Source organism: Schistocerca cancellata, chromosome 8 (genome assembly GCF_023864275.1).
Source record: "Schistocerca cancellata isolate TAMUIC-IGC-003103 chromosome 8, iqSchCanc2.1, whole genome shotgun sequence".
Lineage (NCBI taxonomy): Eukaryota > Metazoa > Arthropoda > Insecta > Orthoptera > Acrididae > Schistocerca > Schistocerca cancellata.
In genome coordinates, this window is record NC_064633.1 from 14818244 (window position 1) to 14835561 (window position 17318).

Here is a 17318-nt window from a genome sequence, read left to right on the forward strand (position 1 = left end):
CTTCACCAGCAAATGCAATCGAAAGCCGTTTCCATCGATCGGTACCGGACTAGCCTGTCATCTACTGGCAATAATAACTCAAACATTTTTTGCATGATCCCATACGTAGGTGTTATAACTGACAGGATTGGCAAATGGCTTAGAAAAGAGAGGGTTACATCCGCCTTCTGCGCCCCGCATAAGGTCTGGCACCTATTGAGGCACGACGAAATCAGAGAAGACAATCGCTACACACAGTGGGGCGTCCATTGCATCCAGTGTAGTGTCTGTTCTTCCGCATATATAGGCCAAACTGTCCGCTCCTTCAATATACGGTTCAGAGAGCATGAGTATCTTAGCAACTCCAAATTTGATCTCACTAACCATCCCACAAATTGCAGCATTGTATTTATTCGACGTAAGGGCCCGGTTTCAAACATTTTAGAAGAAATAGAAATCATCCGCAGCGTTTGCCGTAATCCGTTTGGCATTTTGAACGAGCAAACTGCGCTTAAGCACGCAGTCCTGCTTTTTTTAATCAGCGTCCAGTCTCATTTCCTTCTCTTTCTGGTTTCTGATTATTGTACGCCATACGTGTGTGTTTCTTATGTGGGTCAGTGGATTTCACCATCATTCTTGTGGCTGTCAAGTAGGCTTGACGAATATACGGCATAAGCCTGTTTCCTACAGGTCTGCAAGGTCAACCCAGTTCATTAAAATAGGTGTAAAATGTCTATTAATAGAAATTTGCATGTTTATCATTTTTCTCCTATGACTATGGCACAGTATTGTGCTGCATCATTAGCTATGTCCTCACTAATTTAAAATTTACCTGTCTTTCATGATGTAAAATGAATCTCAGATATTATCTCAAGTAAGCTTCCATTAGCTGTCGACTTAAAGTTAGCAGGTTTAAAATTGACCCAACTTCTCACGTGTCCTTTTAGTGCTATAGCTGCTAGCTATGAATTGGCATAATAGTTTCTGACAGTGTGTTCTATAAGGTTTCGCTACTTTCTCTTTTGGTAGGTAGCGAGATGCTTATAAATAGAAGTGGCACATGTGGATATTCTGTGTTGTTCCATGTCACCACACATATGTCCCTACTAAATTCGAAACTTGCATGACACTCGTGTAAAGACACAAGTTTCATTACGTTTTACGGATTATACACAAATTTTATGTCGCAGCTTCCACTCAGTTTTACTACAGTTCTGTACTTCCCTGAGCAACATGTTCCTTTACCATGCACGTTTAACGTTTTTCATGTAACTTTCTATCTAATGTTGCTTTTTGATTCTTCATTTTAAATATAAATCACTAATTCAGATTGTGAATGGCCGGCCTCTTGGCCCCGCGTTCTTCTTCCCATCAACAGATGGCAGTACTTTTGCCACTCTGGTTTACTAGGCTGCTTCCTACTTCGCGTCCGCCACTCCATGCTCTGCCCCGCTGGTACCACAGCGCGTCTTGTACCAACACCGACTGAAAGGAGGGCCTCAGCGCTTGTTGGTGACGTCACGTCAGCTAGGCACGGCGAACCCCGGGTCTGTTCAGGTATACTCATAATGGTGGTGTCTCCCTCTCTGACACAGGAAAATGTGAAACTATTGGCGGTAGTTGACCAACACACATTGTCCTGAGAGATTTCTGCAAGCAATTAATTGTGCAATTCATTACACTTCTTAACAAATAGTGTACTCCTGAACTTAAATTTCCACCTTTTTAAGGATTGACATCCAAAAACAATTTCATGGTCCAGCAGCAACAGATTTCGTGCTTCTTTACCTTATTTGTAAATCTGAGGAAGTTACGTTTGTACTGGCTTGCTTGTACAAGAAACTGTGAACATATTGGTGCTTTTTTTTAGGTATCTTGGTTGACTATGGGGTGAGGAGCACTGAATGTTAATGAAATATCTTGCGATTGTACACGTTGGGGGAGAGGGTCGGAGGACAGAAGAAGAGGCAAAAGAGAGATACTTGTTTTATCAAATAAATTTTTTTTATCTTATACAGTTTCTCCTTTCAGTTGCAAGAGGGGAATATTTATCTTTTCTAATGTGCATGTTTAAAAAAGTTTAAGCTCAGCATTATTTTCGATGTATGAAGCTATTTTCTTTCCCGTTTAGAATTCCTTTCGTTGAAAACAACTGTAATCTAATGACTGGCAACAGTTGGACATTTACACATGTAAATTAGTTCACATTTCCAGTGACGATGTCAAACGAAAATAAATAAATAAATAAAAGAAACGAGTTCATTGTAAGGGGGTCGGGGTACGTTTCGATAACAAAATGGATCAAGTAAATATAGTTACTTGAATGTAAAATTTCCGAAGCTTGCAATATTGATCTACGTTTGTTTCGACAGGATACAGCAATACAGAACTATGATCTTCATTTGTCGCTTTACGATAGTAAGAAAATCTTTCATCTAAATAAAACTGCAGAATCCAAAACAGGAGCAGACATTTTGTCCTAAAATAAGAGATTTATAGTGATAAGCACGCCCGGGCGCTTCGGCCTGCAACAGACCTGGCGTTCGCCGTGCCTAGCTGACGTGACGTCACCAACAAGCGCCGAGGCCTTCCTTTGAGTCGGTATTGCTTGTACTCGTCCCCCGCGGCGCTCGGGATCACAACACCAAGTTTAAGTGTCCTGCTATTCTTTGCATATTTCTTTACCCAGGCAGTCGTCCGTAGTACTGCCCGGTGTCACTTTGGTGTTGACTTAGGTTTCACAGCACATAGCACAACCGGCGGTTTTTCTAAATGTTTTAAAAATATTTTACGGATTTTTGTTTTGCTTTTTATGTGTATTGCTGCGTGTGAAAATTATCTCTCGTCTCTTGCTATTTTCAATATGGCTCTTGAAGTTTAGCGTATCAGAGCCCGAAACCGGTTGTGTTTTAAATAAAGAACCTTACAACTGTAGCTGTTTTTCCAACCTCTGGTATAATGCTCAATTGCGGATGTTTCTCCTACAGGATTGTTTGTATTTGACATATTAGTATAATTTTCTCCATTTATTTACATTGTTCCCAACTGGTATCAACTTACCCCAAAGAATGGTAACGCTTACCCAAGAAATGTATCACCTGTCCCATACACGTATCAAATATCGCTGGAAATACGTCAAATTACCCTAAAAATGTATAAACATTCCCCAAAAGTGTATGAACTTGACCTAAAAACGTATCAGCTTGTCCTCCACAAAAATGAGAGAATTACAAGCGTCAGGGAATGGGAGAAAAAACAAAACTCAAACTGAAAATAGTTTGGACAGAAAAATATACATTGTTTTTACATCCAATATTTCTTAATAACTTTCATCCATTTTAAGTTATTATGTTCAACATTTTTAAATTGGAAATTTTTTACATACAATCATTATGTGAGCAATTATGGACATTTTGTTACAGAAAGCAAACTGAATTACATAAATTTCGAATTTATCCAAAAGCATATATTATTTTTGAAATAAAATGAATTCCGACAATGACATATTTTCATAGAGCTCAATCTAGTCAGTCAGCTAGGAGTATGTGATTATACATCAATTACAAAAGTGATAATGACCTAAAATTACAATTCATGTATTACAAATAGTATTTAGAAACATAGACTGAATGATGTATTGCAGAGTTGTCTGTGTTAATATGTTGACAGAAGATGGTTTTATCCTTTTCCTCTAAACATTATGCACCCACACTAAGTCTTGAGTTCCTGCATTTTTGCTCTTAGTTTGATAAATTTTTGAATAGATTCACTATAAAATGCTTCATTAACTAAACCCATATTATTTTTGTTTACCACATCCCACCCACTTTCCGTTTAACATATAAAACCGTGCAAAAGACACATGGAAGAAGATGCATGTAAGATTTTCGGTAGTATAACCGTTGGTCAGTGGGTGACTTTTAGAAGTGATTTAAACTAAGCAGCTGAGAGCATAAAATGCCTTATTTCAAGTCTATATGATGGAAATACTTCACTTGCATGTTACTGTGAAAGGAATCAAGCATTTTTTGGAGGATTGTGCACGAACTGCCCAAAGTAATTATTGTGTTGGCAGAAGAGCCAACACCGTGTTGCTAGAGGAGGCCGAAATGTACGCCTTTAAGCTCACGCAGGCTGGCGTGAGGTCTGGAAAATGACAATGTAATTAATATAGCCAATAAGGTACGTTGCTGCTGGCATACTTAACTTTAATCCATGATTGGTGTACATCGAGCTACCACCTAGCAAGTGTGGTGTCTGGCGGTGACACCACAGTAATGGCAAATAAACATGTAATAATGAAGCAGTAATAAACGGTAAGTCAAGTATGTGGTCAGTTATAGTCTATTGTATCCTATTAATCTAAATGCAGAACATGAGTAAATATTGGCCACATGTACTGAAATTAAACTCTGCTACAACTGTAGAGCTGAAACACATTCACCTTTTCGAAAATGGAACGAAAACGTTTCAATAAATGTTTACCGAATCCAGTACACAGATTATGAACGACTAACTGCAGAAAACTAGAATGATTAGAAAGAATTCGGAGCTATACAGCTACATGTCATAAAAAACTATCATGATAAACATATAAATCAATTAATGTTGCAGGGTATTGACGTGGGTACATTCCACTTCCGTTATGTAAGAACCTTTTGTTGACAGCACATAGTAACATTCCTCTTCACCATGAGCCTTGCGAATGCTGCCTGTGGCACGAAAAAAATAGATAAACATTTAGCTGAACATGTACAGTTTAAACCAGTCAACAGTATCGTGCCCGGTCACAAGTCCCTGTTCATAAAATCTACATAATTGAACAAAAAATGAACTGTCATTTGTAATTTACATTGATACAGTACGTGTATGTCAACTAGTTTCCAGTTCCAAAAGTAACAGTAGTTCATATTCCGATCACATACATTTGCATACATCATTCAGCATTGCCTAGTACGCACACTGTGGCTATGATGAGCGTCATCCGAAGTTTAAAATGTAAACAAGCACCCCATTGCATTAAACAGATCACTGAACAGCTGTATGTAATCGCTCAGATTGTAAAAGGGGTTTCACTATAAAATAAGCTGTACAGAAGAATTAGCATTTCTCTCGGCCGAGGCCTGCAGTGTTTCCTAGTAAAGATTTGAGTAAGACTATATTGATCACAGAGACCATTCTATTTCTACTGGCATGGAGCACGTCGAGGCGCATTCCAGTCACAATATGAACTGTAGACATCACTATTCAGTGCCTTTCACTGTCCACAATGAGAAATTACGCTGGGCGTTTCTGGAGCATGAACATATGTGAAGAAAATGCAACATGTTGCGATGAAGAAGCTACATTAATCCATATCGGGTATCTTTTCTGCCAGTGACTGTGGAAAAACACAAATATTTTACAAAACTATTGCAACAAGAGCGTTACGACAAAATACAATTCCAATTTGTCGATTTCTTGATGCGTTCACTCAAAAAGAGCATATTACACATAAAATCAATTGATCTCATGACAATGATGATGATTGTAAATATAGCCTCAACCAAAAATTTTATAATTTTTTTAACATATGAAACAGAAACAGAGTACCAAAGTAATTGCAATTTATTGAAGTGTAAAGCACTTGGACACTATTCCAACTTATATTCTTACCGATGTGCTTGAAAGCTTCCGTGGCCTTTGCCTTGAGCCGTGTGAATTGGATTAGTTACATTACATTGCTTCACCTGGCTCGACTTGGGATGCTCTGCTGAAAATTTCTGGAGAGGGCTTTCAGCTTACTACCTACATCGATCCCCTTCAGTTTGTCGATCGTGGCATCGGAGGTAGCTGACCCATTATTTCTGGAGACATGCCACTGCCAACAACAACTGATTCATGTCCAGTTATAATGACAAAATCAACGAATCACATAAAATATACCTTGATGTGAGTAGCCGGTAGTGCCGTGTGGTGTCGCAGTATCTTCCTGATTAATATCTGAACGACTCCCTTCAGAGAGTATAGAAACATCTGAGGCAAAAATGGCAGACATGATTTCATCTTTCGGTATATTTTAGAAGCTTATCTTGAGTAGCGTTAGATTTTTCACGATTTACATTTGGATTTGCATTATGAGCAGAATAAAGGCGAAAGTATATAGATTAATTTTAACATTGTGTGTCAAGAAAAAACATTGAAGGAATTTGAAACAATGTCCGCAACATAAAATGGTTTGAAATAGGTTCTTTTAAATTTGTCACTTCGGTAAGTTCCTTTGGTGAAGCAATACATTGAGGTTAATGCGCAAAAATGCATGAGTACAAGCTATGATTTGAAGAGAGCTTTTTCAAACTGATGAATAATTGTCTGTTTGGAAAAAAATAAGCTACAGATACAGGATAGAAGACTAACAACATTCAGGAATCAAAATTTTCAAAATAAAGTTGTTGAGCCATTGAACTCAACAGGCTCAATGTAGGTTCTGATAATCCCATTTCAGTAGAAATGGTCAACTTGGATATTTCGGAAACGTTTCCTGTCGCCTTCCAGTAGGGATACATGTGAAATGAGTTTCCTCTATGCAGATACAGATAACTTAATTTGTCACATTGTAACTCCAAATATCTATGGGATATCGAGAGTAGTGTGCATACAGTGTTCGATATTTCAGAATTACCAACAATTAATGAACAAAATATTTATCTGGGAAATAAAACAAGAAATTGGTTTGACAAAAATCTAACATAATGATTAATCTATTACGAAATTTGGAGGTATACAAACTTGAAATCGAATTTGCGTAGGTAAAGCTCAGAGAAAATGGTACAATACACTCTTCTGTTAATAGGTTAGCCATCGATGCAATGTATGGTGGAATCAACCTGTGCAGCATATCATTACAATCAGCACTTTGTTGCTACTGTTAGTTATCACTTTTCTTTTTTAAGTCATCAGTCTTTCGACTGGTTTGATGCGGTTTGTCACGAATTCCTCTCCTGTGCGAACCTTTTCACCTCAGAATAGCACTTGTCACCTGTGTCCACAACTGTTTGCGGGGTACATCCCAATATCTATCTTCCTCTACAGTTTTCCCTCGCTACAGCTATCTACTCCACAATGGAAGTAATTTCCTGACGTCTCAACAGACGTCTTATCATGCAGTCCCTACTTCTTGTCAGTGTTTTCCATATATTTGTTTCCTCGTCGATTTTTCGGAGAACCTCCTCATTCCTTAGCTGATCAGTCACCTAATTTTTAACATTATTCTGTAGCACTACATCTCAAATGCTTTTATTCTCTTGTGTTCCAGTTTTCCCAAAGCCTACGTCTAACTTCTATAAAATGCTATTGACAAAACGTACATTCTCGGTAATTTATTCCTCGAATTAAGACCTATGTTTGATGCTAGTAGACTTATTTTATCCAGGGACGACCTTTCTGAAAGTGCTAGTCTGCTTTTTATGTCTTCTTTGCTTCATTATGGGTTATATTGCTGCCTAGATAGCAGAATTCCTTATGTTCATTACTTTAGCTTTTCTTAAATTTACTCTCAGCCCATATTCTGTTCTTATTAGACCGTTCACTCCGTTCAACAAATCCTGAAACTCTTTTTTCACTTGCGCAACGTCATCAGCGAAACTTAAACTTTCACCTTGAATTATAATCCCACTCTCCAAACAGTCTTTTATGTCCGTCATTGTTTCTTTTATGTATAGGTTGAACAGCGCTTTTCACTTCGCTCCCCGTCTTCTACTCTTATTCTCCTGTCTTCATTCTTGTACGTATTGTATATTACACGTCTTCCCCCATAGCTTGCACTGTTTTGCATTGTTGAACGCTTTCTCGATGTTGACAAATTGTATGAATGTATTGATTTTCTTTCAGTCTTGCATCCATTATAAACCGCAACTTCAGAACTGTCTTTCTCGCACCTTTTCTAAAGCCAAACTCACAAAAAAAGGGTTGTGCACTTTGTTCTTGCTCAATGCGCAAAAAACCTTCAGTTAAGGGCTATCACGAACGTGTTGCAATGTTTGATGTGGATTTTCACTGCCCCAAATCGTTCACTTATGTGTGTTAACTTTCCCACTTAAATGAAAAATCGACTGGTCAGAAAAGGTGATTTTATCAAAGAAATGGTCATTCTCATGTAATCGATTTAACATATTCACACTGAAGTTCTCGCGAGCAATTGTATCAATGTCTTTTATTGCTTGCGCGATCGTCAATGTGTACGGTTTGGAGTGCAAACGGTTTCACAACACATGACAAACAGTGGTATGTGGGATTTGCAGTTCACGAGATGCACGCCGGGTCGATGTTGTAGGGCTGTTGACAAAACACTGTCTCACTCGCTCAACAACGTCGTCAGATGTGCTTGGACGGCTGATGATTACCCATGTCTTACCGAGTACCCTGCTTCTACAAAACATTTATGCCACTCATGAATTGTAGGCCTACTAGGAGGATCTTTAGCGTACTTGGTACAGAAATTACGCTGAACTGCTATCGCCCAATTTAATTCTTCAAACCAAAACACACAGCTAGCAGGCTCGGGTCCAGTCAAGGCAGCCATCTGCAACGCAACTACCACTAGCGGTCGTTACAGAACGATTCGGCACTATCAAACTACGCGACACCACACGTGACGCATTTCTCTACGAATTGACACTACAATCACCTCCGTAGGTACTATGTATTAATTTATATCAATTTTCAAATTTGTAAAGTCCTTTTTGAAACACCCTGTACATCCTCACTATTTGATTAAAAGTATCCCGATATCCTTATACGAGACGTGTTTTTTAAGTAAGGTCAGTTTCATTGTAGACACAAGTAGTTCCTTCGCATACCGCAACGAGCGCGTGCATCGTGTACCGGCATGCCTCGGGACACAACTGTGCTCAGTTACAGCTCTGTAGCCAACCTGTACGGTTCTGTTCTGTGCTTTAAAATTGTTCTATCAACTCGCCCGCCGCGTGTGAGGTTCGCTCAGTGATATGGTTTGCGTCAGCAAGGAACCTGTCTGCTGCAGAAATCCATCGACAGATTTGCGAAGCGTACGGCGATACTGTTATAAGTGAAAGCAAAGTGCGTAAGTGGGTACAAGAATTCAAAGATGGCTGTGACAACGCTCATGATTAGGACCACTCCATTCGCCCTTTTTTTTATAACAGAAGATTTGGAGTGCTTCAGTTGAAGTGAGGATTCGTGAGAACAGGCACTTCACAATAACAGGTCTCTCAAACGAATTTCCTGATGCGTCGAGACCAGTGCTTTACAACATGGTTTCTGAACACCTAAAGTTTAGGGAACTGTGCTCCGATTTGGTCCCGAAACTCCTAACAGAGGACCACAAAAACCAAAGATTTGAGTGTAGGATGAAGTTCTTCACTCGTTATAACGAACAAGGTGATGGCGTCTTGAGTCAGAGACGAAACGTGGGTTTCGCGTATCACGCCCGAATCGAAGCAACAGAGCACGGAATGGAGACACACACACTCGCCTCTAAAGGTGAAGTCAAAACAGACTCTGACCCAGCATCGACACCATGATGTGTCGGTGTTTTGGGACAGGCATGGTGTTTTGTTGGTTGACTTCATGCAACGAGGAACCACTATCAATGCGGAGGCATATTGCCAAACCCTGAGGAAGCTACGAAGAGCGATTCAAAACAAAAGACGCTGCATGCTGACAAAGGGAATTGTCCTTCTCCATGACAATGCAAGACCTCACACTGCAGGTCAGAGGCGTGATTTATTGGACAGTTTTGGCTGGGAAGTTATAGACCACCCACGGTACAGTCCTGATCTTGTGCCGAGCGATTACCATCTGTTCCTCCACCTCAAACAACACCTCAGTGTCAACTATTATAATGATGACGATGACGTGAAAACGGCAGTGAACTCTTGGTTTTCGGAACAGGCGGCAAGTTTTTATGAAGAGGCTATTTTAAAATTGGTTGAGAGTTAAGATACGTGTTTGAAAAACTTGGCAACTATGTTGAAAACTAGAGTGAAGTATGTTCTTTCTGAAAATAAATTTACTTTTTTTGAAATAACCTTTCGCTGTGTACCTATGTTCAAACGGACCTTACTTAAAACACACGCCTTGTACAACGTGAAAATGATCACTAGATGTCACGGACGTCACGAAAGGTAGTATAAAAGTAGGCGGCAAGTATTGTCTTGTTGGTAGAGAAGTTGTAACCACAGAATGTGTCGACCAGGGGACGCCATTGACTTCGAACGATAGCAGTTCATTGGGTGTTACCCCAGAACATCTACATCTACATCTACATCTACATTTATACTCCGCAAGCCACCCAACGGTGTGTGGCGGAGGGCACTTTACGTGCCACTGTCATTACCTCCCTTTCCTGTTCCAGTCGCGTATGGTTCGCGGGAAGAACGACTGTCTGAAAGCCTCCGTGCGCGCTCTAATCTCTCTAATCTTACATTCGTGATCTCCTCGGGAGGTATAAGTAGGGGGAAGCAAAATATTCGATACCTCATCCAGAAACGCACCCTCTCGAAACCTGACGAGCAAGCTACACCGCGATGCAGAGCGCCTCTCTTGCAGAGTCTGCCACTTGAGTTTGTTAAACATCTCCGTAACGCTATCACGGTTACCAAATAACCCTGTGACGAAACGCGCCGCTCTTCTTTGGATCTTCTCTATCTCCTCCGTCAACCCGACCTGGTAGGGATCCCACACTGATAAGCAGTACTCAAGTATAGGTCGAACGAGTGTTTTGTAAGCCACCTCATTTGTTGATGGACAACATTTTCGAAGGACTCTCCCAATGAATCTCAACCTGGTACCCGCCTTACCAACAATTAATTTTATATGATCATTCCACTTCAAATCGTTCCGCACGCATACTCCCAGATATTTTACAGAAGTAACTGCTACCACTGTTTGTTCCGCTATCATATAATCAATCATACAATAAAGGATCCTTCTTTCTATGTATTCGCAATACATTACATTTGTCTATGTTAAGAGTCAGTTGCCACTCCCTGCACCAAGTGCCTATCCGCTGCAGATCTTCCTGCATTTCGCTACAATTTTCTAATGCTGCAACTTCTCTGTATACTACAGCATCATCCGCGAAAAGCCGCATGGAACTTCCGACATTTATATATATTGTGAAAAGCAATGGTCCCATAACACTCCCCTGTGGCACGCCAGAGGTTACTTTAACGTCTGTAGACGTCTCTCCATTGATAACAACATGCTGTGTTCTGTTTGCTAAAAACTCTTCAATCCAGCCACACAGCTGGTCTGATATTCCGTAGGCTCTTATTTTGTTTATCAGGCGACAGTGCGGAACTGTATCGAACGCCTTCCGGAAGTCAAGAAAAATAGCATCTACCTGGGAGCCTGTATCTAATATTTTCTGGGTCTCATGAACAAATAAAGCGATTTGGGTCTCACACGATCGCTGTTTCCGGAATCCATGTTGATTCCTACATAGTAGATTCTGGGTTTCCAAAAACGTCATGATACTCGAGCAAAAAACATGTTCTAAAATTCTACAACAGAAAAGACCCATCAGGGCCGACCGGGGTGTTCGAGCGGTTCTAGGCACTACAGTCTGGAACCGCGCGATCGCTACGGTTGCAGGTTCGAATCCTGCCTCGGGCATGGATGAGTATGATGTCCTTAGGTTAGTTATGTTTAAGTAGTTCTAAGTTCTAGGGGACGGATGACCTCAGAAGTTAAGTCCCATAGTGCTCAGAGCCATTTGAACCAGACCCATCAGGATCAACCCTTATACAGCTGCTCAAGTCATTAGTGTTATGGCCGTGAAGTGGAAACGCGAAGTAACAACGACAGCTAAACCAAGGGCAGGAACATTTCATGGACTGACGAACAGCAGAGGGCGGTTGTAAAAATCGCATGAATTCTGCAGACGGAATCGCTAGGGAGTTCTAAAGTGCTGCCGGAGGCCCAGATAGCGCAGCTGCTGTGTGTAGCATGCTGGATGGAATGAGGTGCGATGGTGGAGCAGCTTCTCGCAACCCACACATTTCTGCAGCGAATGCTAATCGATGTTTGAGGTGGTCTGAAGAGCGATATCACTGGACAATGCATGAGTAGAACATACTGATCTGAAGCGATGAATCATACCCGGTGCAATACTGTGAAAATGATTGGTTTTGGCGAGTCCCTGGCGATATTTCCTGCCGAGGTACCCATTTATTCAACTATTGTACTGTTTAAGAAAAATGTTTTAGGAGTCGAAAACACGGCAGTGGTTTGTCTACTACATAGAGTACAAGAACAGTTCGAAGGCGATGCTAATTTGAATGAGCATGACAACGCACAGTGTCACAAACCAGCATCTGTGAAGCAGTGCTTTGTGAACCATAAGTTTCTGAAATGGACTGTTCAGAGTCTCGAGCTGGAACCAGTGGAATATTATTGTCATCAGGTAGAAGGTCGACGTGGGTTCAGATCCCAGCAACAGACACTAGTGTTTCATCTGGTGAGGAGAATGCGATGCGCCGCGCGAGGTACCCGCGCTGTCTAGAGTCTAGGGCGCGTTGCCACTGTTCGCGTGGCCCCCGCCCCCCCCCCCCCCCCCACGCTATACGTCGGAGGTTCCAGTCCTCCCTTCTCTCTGAGACATGGGTGTTTGTGTTGTCCTTAGTGTAAGTTAATTTAAGTTAGATTAAGTAGTGTGTAGGCCTAGGGGCCAATGACCTCAGCAGTTTGGTCCCATTGGAGCTTACCACAAAAAAAAAGAAAATATCATGCCATTCCTCCACCGCCGTTCAGACACCTCATTGAAAATAGCCCCAACAAAGCCGTCCTGAAGACTAATTGCGGTCACAGACCGAGAATGCAGCACCAAATATTGTGACTGAGTATCATTGCTTACACCTACAACCAGAGCCCTGTTTTCTGCTGTTCAAGTGATGCATTACAGGTATAGCAGCGAAGCTTCCATGACTAGGAGTATACCTCTGTCTTCCGTCTACTCTGGCGTTCTACAAAATTCACCTTTGTCGGGTCGTTCGTATCATTCGGCACCTCACATATTTTTTCTTGGAATTGCGTAACGTCCTCTTTAAATATACACTACTGGCCATTAAAATTGCTACTCCACGAAGATGACGTGCTACAGACGCGAAATTGAACCGACAGGAAGAGGATGCTGTGATATTCAAATGATTAGCTTTTCAGAGCATTCACATATGGTTGGCGCCGGTTGCGACACGTACAACGTGCTGACATGAGGAACGTTTCCAACCGATTTCTCATACACAAACAGCAGTTGACCTGCTTTGCCTAGTGGAAAGTTGTTGTGACGCCTCGTGTAAGGAGGAGAAATGCATACCATCACCATTCCGACTTTGATAAAGGTCGGATTGTAGCCAATCGGGATAGCGGTTTATGGTTTCGCGACGTTGCTGCTCGCGTTGGTCGAGGTCCAATGTCTGTTAGCAGAATATGGAATCGGTGGATTCAGGAGGGTAATACGGAACGCCGTGCTGGATCCCAACGGCCTCGTATCACTAGCAGTCGAGATGACAGGCATCTTATCTGCATGGCTGTAACGGATCGTTGAGCCACGTCTGGATCCCTGAGTCAACAGATGGGCACGTTTTAAAGACAACAACCATCTGCACGAACAGTTCGACGACGTTTGCAATAGCACGGACTGTCAGCTCGGAGACCACGACTGCGGTTACCCTCGACGCTGCATCACAGACAGGAGCGCCTGCGATAGTGTACTCGACGATGAACCTGGGTGCACGAATGGCAAAACGTCATTTTTTCTGATGAATCCACGTTCTGTTTACAACATCACGATGGTCGCATCCGTGTTTGGCGACATCGCGGTGAACGCACATTGGAAGCGTGTATTCATCATCGCCATACTGGCGTATCACCCGCCGTGATGGTATGGGGTGCCATTGGTTACGCGTCTCGGTCGCCTCTTGTTCGCATTGACGGCACTTTGAACAGTGGACGTTACATTTCAGATGTTTTACGACCCGTGGCCCTACCCTTCATTCGATCCCTGCTAAACCCTACATTTCATCAGGATAATTCACGACCGCATGTTTAAGGTCCTGTACGGGCCTTTTTGGATACAGAAAATGTTCGACTGCTGCCCTGGCCAGCACATTCTCCAAATCTCTCACCAACAGAAAACGTCTGGTCGATGGTGGCCGAGAAACTGGCTCGTCACAACATGCCAGTTACTATTCTTGACGAACTCTAGTCTAGCGTTGAAGCTGCATGGGCAGCTGTACCTGTACACGCCATGAAAGCTCTCTTTTACTCAATGCCCATGCGTATCAAGGCCGTTATTACGACCAGAGGTGGTTGTTCTGGGTACTGATTTTTCTCAGGATCTATGCACCCAAATTGCGTGAAAATATAATTTGTCAATTCTATAATAAAACATTTGTCCAATGAATATCCGTTTATCATCTGCATTTCTTCTTGGTGTTGCAATTTTAATGGCCAGTAGTGTTGTGGCGTAGCAAGACAGCCACGCCACTAGGAAATAGCCGAAAGGCACGCGTACACACACGCCGGCTGGCGTGAGTTCTGGAACAGGATACTTGGTGAATGCTATAGAGAAAAATATGCAGTTCCTCGGATACTTAACTTTATTGCATCCTTGTGGTACATCGCTCTTGACTATACAAATTAGACTATCTTCAGATACGGTTAATGGCGCCTTGCTAGGTCGTAGTCATGGACTGAGCTGAAGGCTATTCTAACTGTCTCTCGGCAACTGAGAGAAAGGCTTCGTCAGTGTAGTCGCTAGCAAAGTCGTCGTACAACTGGGGCGAGTGCTAGTCCGTTTTTCTAGACCTGCCATGTGGTGGCGCTAGGTCTGCAAGTACTGACAGTGGCGACACGCGGGTCCGACATGTACTAATGGACCGCGGCCGATTTAAAGCTACCACCTAGCAAGTGTGGTGTCTGGCGGTGACACCACAAGTAGTATATTAAAACAACATATTCACCAAACACTCTCGTTCTGCGAGTGATCCGAAATAACGTCTGGTTTAGCAAAACTCTCTATCAGAGTATGATCACACGGTCTTCCCGTGAGTTGTATATCTTGCGTTCCACAAACAAAGCTCGTTCATTGAGCGTCATCGTTTTCGTAGTACTTCACACCAGCATATGGCGTAGGACTTTTCCTCAAATGAAACAGACTAGGAAGTTCGTTAAGCGATACGGTCTACGTTTCCGTAATCTAGAGGATTTTCTAATATGTTCATTAAGTTCCCACATGTTCACAAATGAGAAACATGGAACTTATGAGTAAGTACGCAGTAATACCAAAACAGAGCCCGCTCGCCAATTATGCAGAGGTATGAGAGAATAACGAAAATAAATTTTACGTTGCATTTCCAGAGACAGACCCTTTCTGACCGTAATGTAGGCTGACAAATAACAAATATGAAGACAAGGATATCTTAAAATTACTGACGTCACAAATCAACAAATGGGCAAGCCACAGTAATGTAAGACCATTCATTAGTTTTTGGTGGCGTTATACGTCCTGCATGTTATACGCATAAAGGTAATGCATTATTGCCTCTCTACTTCAAGAAAGTCCTTTTGGTTTATTCTCTCACTTCAGCTATCTGTCCCTATAGCTTCTTAAACACGCTCACTTTTCATTCATCACAGCTGCCCTCGTCCCATGTTTCAGCTTTTGCTTCATCCGACATTTTCATGCAACAAAATACGTATCTCATTCATCATATTAGATTACGAATTACAATAAACTGAAATTCCGTCTTATGAAAATATTATTCTCTTTTCCTTATGAACTGTCGTCATGAGTAAGATTGCCTCATAATTCTTGTTTTTAAGGGACTGCTGTGCCTTTTACTAATTGACATATGAATCCGTAGTACAACGCGTTCAACAACTCATGTTGCAATGTAAAAAATAGAATAATCAACAATATTTTGCTTTATGTGCTGGTTAGGTTGTTACGTTAATTTACAACATAACCTCTAAGGTCGAAGATTTTCCTTTTCTCGTTTCTTATATGACTCCTCTTGTCAGCATTTCTTGCGAATACACTAGCACTATTATCATAACACTGACATCTTAGAAGTACAGTAAATAAATAAATTCGTGTGTGGTCCAGGAGTAACGGTATTAATTAGTGATCAGAACACTCTAGTTCCCAGGTTAGATGCCAACCACTGCATAAATCTTAAGTAAAAATTTATCAACAATGGCGTCTGTAGAGTTACAGTATAAGGAATCACCGTCGTTCTACCAAAAGACTTGTCGAAGTGGGTGGAGTTGGTAGAGGGCGCTGTGGTGTTGCGGTAGGGAAGTGCCACTAAAACGTGTCAGAAAGAAAGAAGGGAAAGCCGGCCGAAGTGGCCGTGCGGTTAAAGGCGCTGCAGTCTGGAACCGCAAGACCGCTACGGTCGCAGGTTCGAATCCTGCCTCGGGCATGGATGTTTGTGATGTCCTTAGGTTAGTTAGGTTTAACTAGTTCTAAGTTCTAGGGGACTAATGACCTCAGCAGTTGAGTCCCATAGTGCTCAGAGCCATTTGAACCAAAGAAGGGAAAGAGGATGTAAAAAGCAATAGGTTCCGCTGCATTTATGACTCAATGTGTGTCTATAGGGAATATAGCCTGTTATTTAAAAAACTTTATGATCATCTCTCCATCAGCATAAGATGCCAGATTAGTTCCTCATCTATATATCCGGGAGGGGACTGCCAAGGGAAGGCTGGTAGGAGAAAATGATTTTATAATCAACGAAAGGGTAACTTAATAGTAGGCGGTGTGTGGAATGTCAGAAGTGTACACGTGGAACGGGAGCAAGAAAATTTGAGAAAACAAATTCATAGGCTCGTGTAAATATAAGTGGAGGGGGGGAGGGGGTTCGGTGAAGTGATATGGGAAGAAGACAAACACTTCTGATTAGAAGAATATATGTTAAAATCGACTGGAGGAGAAAATGCTGTAACGTGTGCAAGTGTCGTTAAGAAGAGAAAGACGATGTTGTGAATTAGTTACCTTCGACTGTTCAATGACAGGATTATTCTCATCAAAATCGACATCCAACCCAAGCCATCAATAATAATTCAGATATGAATGCCGATTTAATGAGCAGAAGCCAGGTACACAAGGAAATAAGAAGATTGACTGTGTCCCTCAGTGTGTAAAGTGAATGAAAATCTAATAATTGTGGGGAACTGGCACGCCAAAATAAAGGCAGAAGTAGAAGACACAGTGATGGGAATACGTGCTCGTTAGTATGAATGGGAAAGGAGATCAACTAGTTTACGACAATAAATTTCAGATAGTAATAGAATGCGCTACTCAAAAATCATTCGAA